Here is a 12555-nt window from a genome sequence, read left to right as displayed (position 1 = left end):
TAATCCAGGATAATCTATTCTAATTTAATCTGTTCTAATCTACTCTCTCATCTTCTTCATGGGTATATCGTCTCCTCTCCTCTCCTCCAAGAGTAATATAACCTCATGTCTCCTCACCTCCCTGCCTGTAATTCTAATCTAGGATTGTCTAATCTGAACTAGTCTGACCTAATATAGTCTAATCTAATGAACTTTAATCCCAGTATATCTCCCCTGTTCTCCTTTGCTGTGATATCCTCTCCTTTCCCAGAAGTGTAATCTAACTCTCTCTTTTCATCTCCCTCCCTGTAATATTAATCCATCATAGTCTAATCTATTAGAGTCTAATGTATAATAGTTTAATATATAATTGTCTAATCTATATAATCTAATCTGATCTAGACTGATTTAATCCAGATTGATCTAACCTAGTTGTACATAATCCCATCTTCTCACCCCCCCATCCTCCTTCACCCTGATATCATCTCCTCTCCTCGAGGTGGAATCTAACCTCATCGCTTCTCATCTCCCTGGCTGTAATTCTAATCTTAAAAAAGTCTAATCCAGTCTAGGTTGATCCTAACTAGTCTAATCTAATCCCCATCTGTCTTGTTCTGATATCATCTCCTTTCCTCCAAGTGTAATCTAACCACATCTCTCCTCACTTCCCTGTCTGTCATCCTAATCTATAGTAGTCTAACCTAATCTATCCTGATTTAAAATAATTTTATCTAATGTAATATAATCCCATTTGTATTCTCTCTCCTGCTTTGCTGTGATATCCTCTCCTCCATGTGGCATGTAATCCCACCTTTCCTAGCTCTCACCCAGCCCATCTAATTCCCTCTATTCTCCCCTCTCTGGCATCTAATCTCATCTCTTCTTCCTTAGCTGGGTTATAATTGCATCCCCCCTTGTTGTTTCATCTCATCTTTACTTATTTTCCTCAGGCATAATCCCCAGTCATTTTATCTCCCCTAGGCCATATTCTAATTTAATCCCATCTTTCTTATCTAATCCTGTCCCATATAATCTCCCAGATTAGGACCCTAATCTCATCTCACTGTCATTTACATGTAATATTATTTCAGTACCACCATTTGTCATGACATCCTTAATCTCCCCATCCCCATTCCCAACCCCATTTGTAATCTAGTCTCATTTTGTCTCCCAATGTCATTTTATTTAATCTTTCCCACCTGTTATCTAGGATAATGCCATCTACAGTAATGTCCCTAGTGTATAATCTAATCTGAGCTCCCCCAGCTATAATCTCACCTCATCTCTTCTCATCCCCCCAGTCAGATGATCATCCCTCAGTGTAGTCTCCTTCCATGTCACCTGGTCTCCCCCAGCCCTGAATTAATCTGCTTTTTTCCTCCTAATCTCATCTCTTCTCTAACCACCATCTATCTAATCTGATTTATTTGGAATTGAGTCTCATCTTTCTTAGCAGTAACATATTCCAAACATATTCCAATCCTCACCTTGTAATGTAATCAAGATTAATTTAATCTGCCCAGAATCTGCATAATACCATCTGCCCTAATCTGTAATGGCAACAAATGTACCATAATCCAGTTTCCCCATCCTTAATCTGGCCTGCCCTGATTTGTAATCCAAACTAATCTACCATAATCCAGTCTCCTCAAATTTAATGTGGTCTCACCTGTAATCTAATCAAGTCCAAATGAATCTTCACTTTAGCTGTAATCCCCTCTCTTCTCTCCTATCTCCCTGTAATCTAATCCCATATCTCATTTGATCTGTCTTGACTGGGATCCCATTGGATGATCTCATCTGCACTGTAGGTGAGATGCTGACAACCCTGTCATTACGTATGTAGATGCGGCCTGTGTTTTGTAATCTAATCCAGACTAATCAAACAGTCTGGATCATGTTGTCCTATTACAAACCACTAGATTGTAACCTCGCCCAGTCTAATCTGGTATTAACTGATTGTATCTGCTCAGACATAATCTAGTGGATTCTGAAATAGTCAGCTATAAAACTCTTGTTATCTGTCTCAGTCTATCCAATTTGAGCTATGCACCATAATTTAATCTCTGATGCTCTGTTCTGTGTCAAACCTAATCTAACCTCACCTAATTTATCCTAAACTAATTAATCTGATTTAATCTAAAATACTCAAGTTTAGTCAAATCAAATCTAATTTATTCCTACCTAGTCTACAAAAAAAATCCCCTTCTTCTGGCTCTATTTCAACACAATCCCATCTAAACCAGAATAATCTAATCTCCTTGGCTCCAGCCCATCTCATCCAAATCTCATCCCATCCCACCCCAATTTCACCCCAATTCCATCCCAATCTCATCCCATTTCACTGAAGTCCTAGTTCCAATCCCACCCCAATCCTACCCCATCCCAATCTCATCCCCTGTCCCACCCCATTCTCATCTCCTCATCAACAACAACCACTTAATCTGCCTCTACATTAATCCCACCCCATCTCCCCCACCGTAATCTCATACGCTCTACTCTCTGGGGTTATGGACTCATCACATCTCACACACTGCTATTTAAATGAACATGATCTAGTTGATGTGATGTCATTTCTGAATTAACCTCTGTAGTATGGCTCCATGTTGACCTAATCCCATTGACCCCACCCTACCCTGACCTTTCCTCTACTATCCAACCACAGTGAACTCCCAGCTGGACTCTGGATCCTAATCTAATCCCAGCTGCAGGGATAATCCAGGGTCTCCTAGATCCCCCTATCCCAGATAATCTGGTTTGAATTCTTCCCATTGAACTTTTGGGGGCCTGGATGCCTGGGTTCCCTGGAGTGGGGGAGATGTGGGAGCAGGGGTTTATGGGAGCCCAGATGCCCGCGTGCTCTGGGGTGGGTGGTGGGAGCAGAGGAGGAAGGAGGCCAGACACCTGGCTCTAATGCTGACCCCGAGACCAGTAGTGACCTCAGGATGTGACCCCGAGCCCTGCATGGACACAGGCCCCAAGGGAGTCATTGGAAGGGGTGGGGCCTCATGGGGTAATTGGGGCAATTAGGTGTGGGAGGGCTGAGTGACATAATGGGGGGCGGGTGGGGCAGGGAGTTGGGCAAGGGGAAGGCGAATGCATGTCCTGGATGCCTGGGGTGTGTGCGTGTGTGTGTTACACACCCAATATGCATCTGACTGTGCGGACACCTGGGTTCTGTGTGTGCGTTCGTGAATGTGTGTGTGGCACACCTGGTGTGTGTCTGACTGTCTGTCTGTCTCGGACACCTGGGTTCTGTGTGTCCGTGTGTGCTTGTGTGGGTGCGTGTGTGGCACACCTGGTGTGCATCTGACTGTCTGTCTGCCCCGGACATCAATGTGTGTGTATCCGTGTCCATGTCCGGGACTCCTGGGTCTCTGCCGATGGGGATTGTGGCTTCATCCACCCAATTTGCTTCCCAGATCCTGATGCCTGGCAACTTTTGTGATGTCACTGTGGGGCAGGGCTTCCCTCCCCAAGCAGCCTGGGCGTCATTGCAACCCCCCACCCCCCAAGTGCCTCTGAGCTGTGGGTGACCCCTGCTCTCCCCACCCCTTCAAGTAGGGAGAAACAGACCAGAAATAAGGCACTGGCCCTTTAAACTCTCCCCCCCTCCCCTCCCCTCTAGATCATATAGGGCCCCAGCTGCATCCAAGAGCTTCTGCTGCCCCCATGTGGCCAAAAGCAGCCAAGTCTCAAAAAGCTGGGTGTGTGGGCTCCCAGCCACCCCTATACTGGGATACTGGGCAGGGGACCTGGACACCTGGGTTCCCTGGGCGGGGATGGAGCTGGAGTCAGAGCAAGGCAATCATGACGGTAGTCATAACACTGTAAGTGTTCGTACAGTGTAGGCATATTAGTACAGTGAGTATCTGCCATAGTAGTAGTAGCGCATGAGCAGTGTAAGTTGTGGGTAGTAGGTGTGATCTAAATGCCAGCAGTCATAGTGGTAGTAGAAGTAGTAGTACTACTCTCTGTAGTAGTATTAGCAGCAGTGGAAGCAGTGGTGGTAGCACCAAGGATGTTAATAGTAAGGTAGCTCTATTAATACTACCAGCGGTACTTGCAGAAGTCCTAGCATCATCCTATTGACACAGGTAATGTGAGTATTAGCAGTAATTGTAGTGTAAACATTGTGATTAGCGATCGCAGTAGTGTCAGTAGTGTTAGTAGTGTAGGTGGTGGTAGTGTTACTAGTGGCAGAAGTAGCAATATAGGAGTAGTCACATAAACAGTAGTGCTACTGGCTCAAGTATTACTAGTGGTAGCAGTAGTACAAGCATCGGGGGTAGGATTAGTAGTACACACACCACGGGTTGTAGTAGTGGTAGATGTATAAGCGTTAGTATCAGTGGTAGCAGGAGCAGTATAAGGACTAGGAGTACTGTATGTCTTCATAGGATGCGTAAACAGTAGGAATACTGTGGGCCTTGGTAATATTAGTGTAGTGTTAGTAACTAGGAGCACTGTGTGTCTTCGTAGTATTAGTAGTAGTGTAAGCACTAGGACTCATGTTTCTTGGCAGTATTAGTCAGTGTAAGTTCTAGAAGTATGGTGAGTCTTGGTAGTATTAGTAGCGGTGTAAGTGCTAGGAGTACAGTAAGTCTTAGCAGTGTAAGTGTGCTAGGAGTACTGTGAGTCTTAGTAGTCATAGAATCATAGAAGTCGGGTCGGAAGGGACCTTGTAGATCTTCAAGTCCGACCCCCTGCCTGATTTGAGTCCAGCCAGGTAGTCATCAAGCCTCTTAAAGACCCCCAGGGTAGGAGGCAGCACCACTTCCCTAGGAAGCTGGTTCCAGCTCCTAGCCGCCCTAACTGTGAAGTAGTTCTTGCGGATGTCTAATCTAAACCTACTCTCTAATAACTTGTGTCCATTGTTCCTTGTCATGCCGGGGGCGCTAGGAGAAACAGCGTCTCCCCTAAACCCTTCTGGTCCCCTCTAGTGAGTTTATAGACAGTCACTGGGTCCCCCCTCAGCCTTCTCTTGTGAAGGCTGAACAGGTTTAGGTCCCGCAGTCTTTCATTCTGGGTCTGGCCTGTGGTCCCTGGATCATGTGGGTAGCCCTCCTCTGGACCCTTTCAATGTTGTCCACATCCCTCCTGAAATGGGGCGCACAGAACTGGATGCAGTTACTAGCAATGTAAGTACAGCTAGTCGTAGTAGCAATGTAAGTACTACAGGTACTGTGCATCTTGGGTAGCAGTGCGAGTACTAGGAGTACTGTGCATCTTGCTAATAGTAACAGTGTAAGCACTAGGAGCACTGTGTGTCTTCGTAGTATTAGTAGCAGTGTTAGCAGTAGGAGTAATGATTCTTGGTGACAATGCAAATACTAGGAACACTGTGAATCTTGGTAGCATTAGTAGCAGTGTATTAGGAGTACTTAGCTTCTTACTAGTATTAGCAGTAAATACTATGAGCAGTGTGTGTCTTGGTCAGAGTGGGAGTACTAGGAGTATCGTGCATCTTGGTAGCATTAATAGCAGCATAAGTACTAGGAGTACTCTGTGTCTTGGTAACATCAGTCACAGTTCAAGCAGTAGGAGCACTGTGTGTGTTGGTAGTATTAGTAGCAGTGAAAATAATAGTGTTATTAGTGTTATCATTATTAGTGCTATCATTAGTATTAGTGTTAATTAGTATTAGTGTTAATAAGTGTTAACAAAATTAGTGTTGCTATACTAACATTATTAGTATTAATGTTAACATAATTATTAGTGTTAGTATTAATACCATTATTATTGATTATAATTGATATTAGTATCATCATCAGTATTATTATTATTATTATTTTCATATCAGTATATTCAAATACTACAGGGTTGTCCCTCTTTGCACATTCATAATAGCTTTATCAGTATTGTCTTGACATTATTTTGCTGTTATGATTGTTACCATAATAATAGTAATAATAATGATAATATTATGCACACACACATCATATTATAATATTATGATATAAATAATGTTACTGCCACTATTAGTAGTTAATAATATTAATAATAGTAATTATTGCCAGTAGTAATAGTACTATTATTATCATTTTGTCAGCATGCTTAAATATTATTGGGTTGTGGCTATTTACATATTCATAATGGCATATGCATAGGGGTTCTGTATGGGCCGGTGTATTTAAATATTGTGATTGGATTGTGGCTATTTGCATATTCCTATGGGTGTATGTACAGGAATGTGGTATGGGTCCCTGTGTTTAAATATTACTGGGCTGTGGTTATTTGCATATTCATATTAGCTTATGCATAGGCATCTTATTTCAACTTAGAAGTCAGTATATCTCTGCTTTAATTAATAATTTCTCTACATTAGTGTGTCCATGCATCCATTAATTAGTCCATAGCTGTTTATCTAGAAGTCCCTGCATATGCATTTTGAATATATTAATTAGCACTCATACACAAAGGCCTACAGCAAGGCAGCAGCCCGAGATTTCAGGAGGGCAGACTTCAATGAGCTAAGGAGAAATGTCGGACAAGGACTGAGGTCCCAGAGGGGAGGGGAGTCGGTTGCCCAGGAAGAGTGGTCGTTCCTTAAGGAGATGATCCTCCAAGCCCAAAGGGAGGTAATCCCAACATAGATCAAAGGGAGCAGGAGGGCACACAAGCCCCCATGGCTCACCAAAAGCATCTGGGAACGTCTCCTAGCTAAAAGGGAGGTGCACACCCAGGGGCAGGGAGGGGCCATCCCCAGGGAGGACTACACTGCGGTTGCTCGGGGATGCAGGGGGGCAGGAAGGCCAAGGCGGAGATGGGACTGGGACTAGCTTCCCGGATCAAGGACAACAAGAAGCCCTTTATTAAATGCATAGGGGGCAAAAAGAAGGTACCGGGTAACGTGGGGCCCCTGCAGGACACACTAGGAAGTCTGGTCGTCGGACCAGACAGCAAAGCAAACCTATTTAAGAATTTCTTTGCCTCCATTTTTCTGAGCAGGGACCAGGTCATCCCCTCCACCGGGACCCCTGTAGGCCCCAGGGGAGGCACACCCAGGCCTAGGGTCCGAGAGGACCTAGTCAGGGAACATCTGGAGGGACGGGATGTATTCAAATCAGCTGGTCTGGATGATCTCCACCCCCGAGTGCTGAGGGAATTGGCTGAGGTCATTGCGGGCCCCCTGGCACGGCTGTATGAGCACTCGTGGTGCTCTGGTGTGGTGCCAGAGGACTGGAAGAGGGCCAATGTGGTTCCCATCTTCAAAAAGGGAGGAAGGAGGACCCGGGAACTATAGGCCAGTTAGTCTTACCTCAATCCTGGGGAAGCTTTTTGAGAGAATTATCCTGGCGCATATCCACGAGGGGCCAGCAGGGGAGATTATGCTTAGGAGAAACCCACATGGGTTCATTCAAGGCAGGTCCTGTCAGACCAACCTGGCGGCCTTCTGCAACCGGGTCACCAAATCATTAGATGCAGGGGTAGCAGTGGATATAGTCTTCCTGGACTTCCGGAAGGCCTTCGACACTGTCTCTCACCCCGTTCTCATTAAGAAACTGGGGGGCTGTGGTGTCGGCACCCACACAGTCAATTGGATCGCCAACTGGCTGGGGGGCCGCATCCAGAGAGTGGTGGTGGACGGGTCATTTTCGACCTGGAGGGATGTGGGCAGTGGGGTCCCCCAGGGCTTGGTCCTCGGGCCCACACTGTTCAACATCTTCATCAGTGACTTGGATGAGGGGGTGAAAAGCACCCTGTTCAAATTTGCTGATGACACTAAGATGTGGGGGGACGTGGGCACACTAGAAGGGAGGAATAGGCTACAATCAAACTAGACAGGTTACAGGGGTGGGCGGATGAGAACAGGATGGGATTCAACACAGACAAGTGCAGGGTGCTGCACCTGGGGAGGAAGAACCAGCACCATACCTACAGGGTGGGAACTCCCTTCTCGTCAGTGCAGAGGCGGAAAAGGATCTTGGAGTCATCATTGATGCCAAGATGAACATGGGCCGGCAGTGTGGGGACGCGGTCAGGAAGGCCAACCGTACTTTGTCATGCATCCACAGATGCATCTTGAGCCGGTCCAGGGAGGTGATCCTCCCCCTCTATGTGGCACTGGTCAGGCCACAGCTGGAGTACTGCGTCCAGTTCTGGGCGCTGCACTGCAGGAGAGATGTGGACAACATGGAGAGGGTCCAGAGGAGGCCACTTGCATGATCAGGCGGCAGCAGGGCAGGCCCTATGAGGAGAGGCTACATGACCTGAACCTGTTCAGCCTCCACAAGAGAAGGCTGAGGGGGGATCTTGTGGCCTGTTACAAACTAGTCAGAGGGGATCGGGAGGGACTGGGGGAGTGCCTGTTCCCCTGAGCTCCGCCAGGAGTGACTAGAAATAATGGTTACAAGCTGGCAGAGGCTAGATTGAGGCTAGACATCAGGAGGCACGGCTTCACGGTCAGGGTGGCTAGGACCTGGAACCAACTTCCAAGAGAAGTGGTGCAGGCTCCTACCCTGGGGGTCTTTAAGAGGAGGCTAGATGTACACCTTGGTGGGGTTGTTTGACCCCAGTACTCTTTCCTGCCATGGCAGAGAGTCAGGTCCCTTCCGACCCTACTAACTATGAAACTATGAAACAAATATGCATTTTGCATATATTAACTGGTATTCATGCATGTGTGGACATTTGCATGTGTATTAGGCTGGCATTCCTTACTACAGAAACAACCTTACTTTTCCACCTTAATACCTGTGTCGTTTTACACTGGAGAATATGGTAATTATTTATGCTAATTAATAATCATGTGCAGTACTCATCTATACTTCCAATTCTCTATATAGTCCTAAAAAGCTAATTTCCTGGTTCCATTCTGTAATCCTAATATGCATATGTTATACACTGGAAAGTACGGTAGCTTTTTATACCCATTAATACTCATCAACCACGTACATTTATACTCATGTACTCAGTTATGCTCTCAAAGGCCTCATTTCTTTGTTCTATGTGGTAGCTTGGGTTTGTAGAAAATCTCTCTAATATGTGTCATATATACTAGAAAATATGGTAGTTATTCATACTCATTCATATTTACCTGCAGCCTTCATTTATACTCATAATACTTAGTTATACTCCCTAAGAGCTAATTTTTTGTACCATAATGTAGCTTGGGTATGTAGAGACCTGCCGTAATATCTGTTTCTTATACACTAGAAAATATGGTAGTTATTTATACTCATTTATAGCCATATAACACATTCATTTATACTCAAGATACTCAGTTATGCTCCCACAGAGCTCTTTTCTTTCTTTCATACTGTAGCTTGGATGCATAAAGACGCACCCTCATATGTGCATCTTATACACTGGGAAATATGGTGACTGTTTATACTCATTAATGCTCATATAAACCATTTATTTATGCTCATGATACTCTGGTATGCACCCACAGAGCCCCTTTCTTTGTTCCATACTGTAGTCTGGGTATGTGGAGACCTGTCCTAATATGGATAACTTATACACTGGAGAATATGATAGCTGTTGATACTTGTTCATACTCATGCACAGAATTAATTTATGCTCCTGATACTATGTGATGCTCCCATACAGCTCCATTTTTCTTTCCATACTCTAGCCTGGGTTCATGGAGACCTCCCCCCCACCATGTGACACAATAGAAAAGACGGTAGTTATTTAATGTTATATATGAGTATTAATGAGTATAATTTATGCTCCTGAAACTCAGTTATACTTCTGTAGAGCTCCTTTCTTGCTCTGTACTGTAGTTTGGGTGTGTAGAGACCCACCCTAATATGTGTGTACATGGGAAAATATGGTAGCTGGTGATGCTCATTAATATGCATGTACAGCATTAATTTATGCTCCTGAAACTCATTTATACTCCCATAGAGCTCCATTCTTTTTTCCATAGTGTAGAGTGGGTGCATACAGACTCACCCTAATATGCCTGTCTTATACACTGGAAAATATGGTAGCTGTTGATATTGATTAATACTCAGCTGCAGCATTAATTTATGCGAATGATATTCAATTTTACCCTCACAGAGCTCCTTTCTTCTTTCCATGCTGTAGCTTGGGTGCAGAGACCCACCCTGTGTCTTATACATTGGAAAATATGGTAGTTGAGTATTGCCGTTAATATTAATGACTGGTGCTTATTTAATATTAATTTATGGTAATTTATTGTTGATTAGTTTATAGTTGATTAGTTGCTGAAAGCTATTTTTTATATGCTGCCCAATGATCCGGCTGTGATTAGAATTATTTAACAGGCGAGTAAGTACCTTCTCAATTACTGGGTGAGTGTATTAATTATGGGCCCTGCTGCTCGTTAAGCAATTGTCCTCTCGTTACGGGTTGCCAGCGGAAGCCTGTGGGTTTGTCGTGGCTGCCGGGTCATGGTGAGGTCGTCTCATCAAAGGAGGAAGTGCCCGGGGAAGGTGAATGAGCGCTGAGGGGCCCCGGTCCATATTTTCTTAACGAGCTGGGGAGTTCTGGGAAGCCGGGGCGGGATTGGTCATGGATTACTTGGCTGGATGTGCTCACCTGTCATTTCGGTCTCTTCCTCCCTCCATCTCAGAAGGCTGGATGGGCCCTGTCCATCCGTCCATCCATGTGTCCAGCCAGGCGGCCATCTCCCTTTCTATTTATCCATCCATCCATTCCTCTGTCCCTCCATCCATCCAGTGAACCATTCCATCCCTCCATCCATCCAGGCCACTTCCTCCCTCACAGTTCATCCGTCCCTCCCCTCTTTGCATTTACCCATCATCCATAGTTTGATCCATCCATCCGTCCGCCCACCTACATCTCCATCCATCCGTCCATCCATCCAATGAATCCAATGGATCTGTCTATCCATCCATCCAATGAACGAGTCCATCCATCCATTCATCCATCCATCCGATAGATTCATAGATGCAGGGTCGGAAGAGACCTAAATAGATCTTCAAGTGCAACCCCCTCCCCTGTGCAGGAGAGAATACTGGGCTCAAATGGTCCCAGCCAGGTAACTATCCGGCCTCCTCTTAGAGACCTCCAGGGTAGGAGCCAGCACCACTTCTCTTGGAAGTTGGTTCCAGATCCTAGCCGCCCTGACCGTGAAGTCGCGCCGCCTGAATCTACGCTCTGCCAGCTTGTGACCGTTGTTCCTTGTTACTCCGGGAGGCACTTGGGGGAACAGGGACTCTCCCATTTTCCGCTGGTCTCTCTTGGCCAGTTTGTAGATGGCCACCAGGTCCCCTCTCAGTCTTCTCTTGTGGAAGCTGAACAGGTTTAGGTCCTGCCACCTCTCCTCGTAGGGCCTGCCCTGCTGCCCCCTGATCATGTGAGTGGCCTCCTTTGGACCCTCCCAATTTGGCCTCATCCCTCCTGAAGTGCGGCGCCCAGAACTGGACACAGTATTCAATGAACCAGTCCATCCATCCACCCAATGAATGAATGAACGAATCCATCCATCACACCTCCTCTTGGCTCTCTTCCTCCGCCTCGGGACTTTCCCTCCCCAACTCACTGCCCCTTGCTCTTTGCCTACTGGGCCTTTTCCCTGCCCACTCGGTGCCGCCCCTGCCGCTTGCAATGAGCCCAGAGCTTCCCCTTCTCTGGGGGTCTCCTGGTGAGTAGAAAGCGGGTGTGGGGAGGGAGGGGTGGTTGGAGGGATGGAGGGTGTGGGTTGTCTATGGGGTGGAGAGAGGGATGGTGTCTATGGGATGGGGGTAGGGGCAGGTGGGCAGGGCATGGGGTGGCTGAAAGGAGAGAGTGAAAGAGGGGCCATGAGGACAGGTGGATGGAGAGCAGAGCTGGCTGGGGCAGGCCTTGGATAGATTGAGCTTAACAACTCGCTCCTTGCTTTAACGACCCTGCCGTTCTGTCAATCACTGCTTGTATGCAAATGTTACTGCCCTCAGTCACTGCATCCCCTGCACCATGCCCCCGCTGGGTCATTCCGGCTCTTTTCTAGGGCCGCAGCACGTGGGGTTTCAGGTTTTGGCTGAGCAGTCACTGCTGGTTCAGGCGGGAGGGGGCAGTGAGGCAAGGGAAGTGCAATTACTGTATTTTCCTGGCCTGCTGACTCCTCTGTAAGTATTTCATTACCGTATTTTCCCAGCCTGCTGAGTCTGTTTAGAATGGAATAACCATATTCCCCCTCCTTGCTGCCCCCCAGATTGAATTACTGTATTTTCCTAGCCTGCCAACTCCCCCATGAGGACAGAATTACCGTATTTTCTCACCCTTCTGACTCCCCCATGCTCACTGAATTACTGTTTCCTGGCTTGCTGACTCCCCTCTGTGAAGACAGAATTACCGTATTGTCCCAGGCCATTGACTCTGCCACGAGTCTGGAATTACCGTATTTTCTCACCCAGGAGTCTGGATGCCTCCATGACGATGGAATTACCGTATTTTCCCACCCCATTGACTTTCCCATGCGTCACCCAGCCCTGGCGCGAACCTGTCCCCCCACTGATGACCCGTCCTAACCTGGCCCCAGGTTGCCCAATGAGGTAATGATCTGTGAGTCACGTCCCGCCCTGTTTCCTGGAATGTCGCCATTGCCATCGCAATTTCCCAATCAATACCACTCCCTCTTGGCATGGCGGGGCAGGGGGA

General features: G+C 46.5%; 1 long non-coding RNA gene across 1 annotated transcript in view; it reads left to right on the top strand.

Annotated features, from left to right (window-relative positions):
• The window catches only part of LOC149861972 (uncharacterized), a 30818-nt gene extending 18281 nt beyond the window's left edge, over window positions 1-12537 (top strand). Inside the window, exon 6 of the long non-coding RNA XR_016443235.1 lies at window positions 12312-12537. This is a non-coding gene — a long non-coding RNA (uncharacterized LOC149861972). The remainder of the gene's footprint in view (window positions 1-12311) is intronic.
• Window positions 12538-12555: the final 18 nt, after the last annotated feature.

The sequence above is a fragment of the Crocodylus siamensis genome, chromosome 6 (genome assembly GCF_052110815.1).
Source record: "Crocodylus siamensis isolate JL-2025a chromosome 6, ASM5211081v1, whole genome shotgun sequence".
NCBI classification, from domain to species: domain Eukaryota; kingdom Metazoa; phylum Chordata; order Crocodylia; family Crocodylidae; genus Crocodylus; species Crocodylus siamensis.
This window is presented reverse-complemented; position numbering and strand designations above follow the sequence as displayed.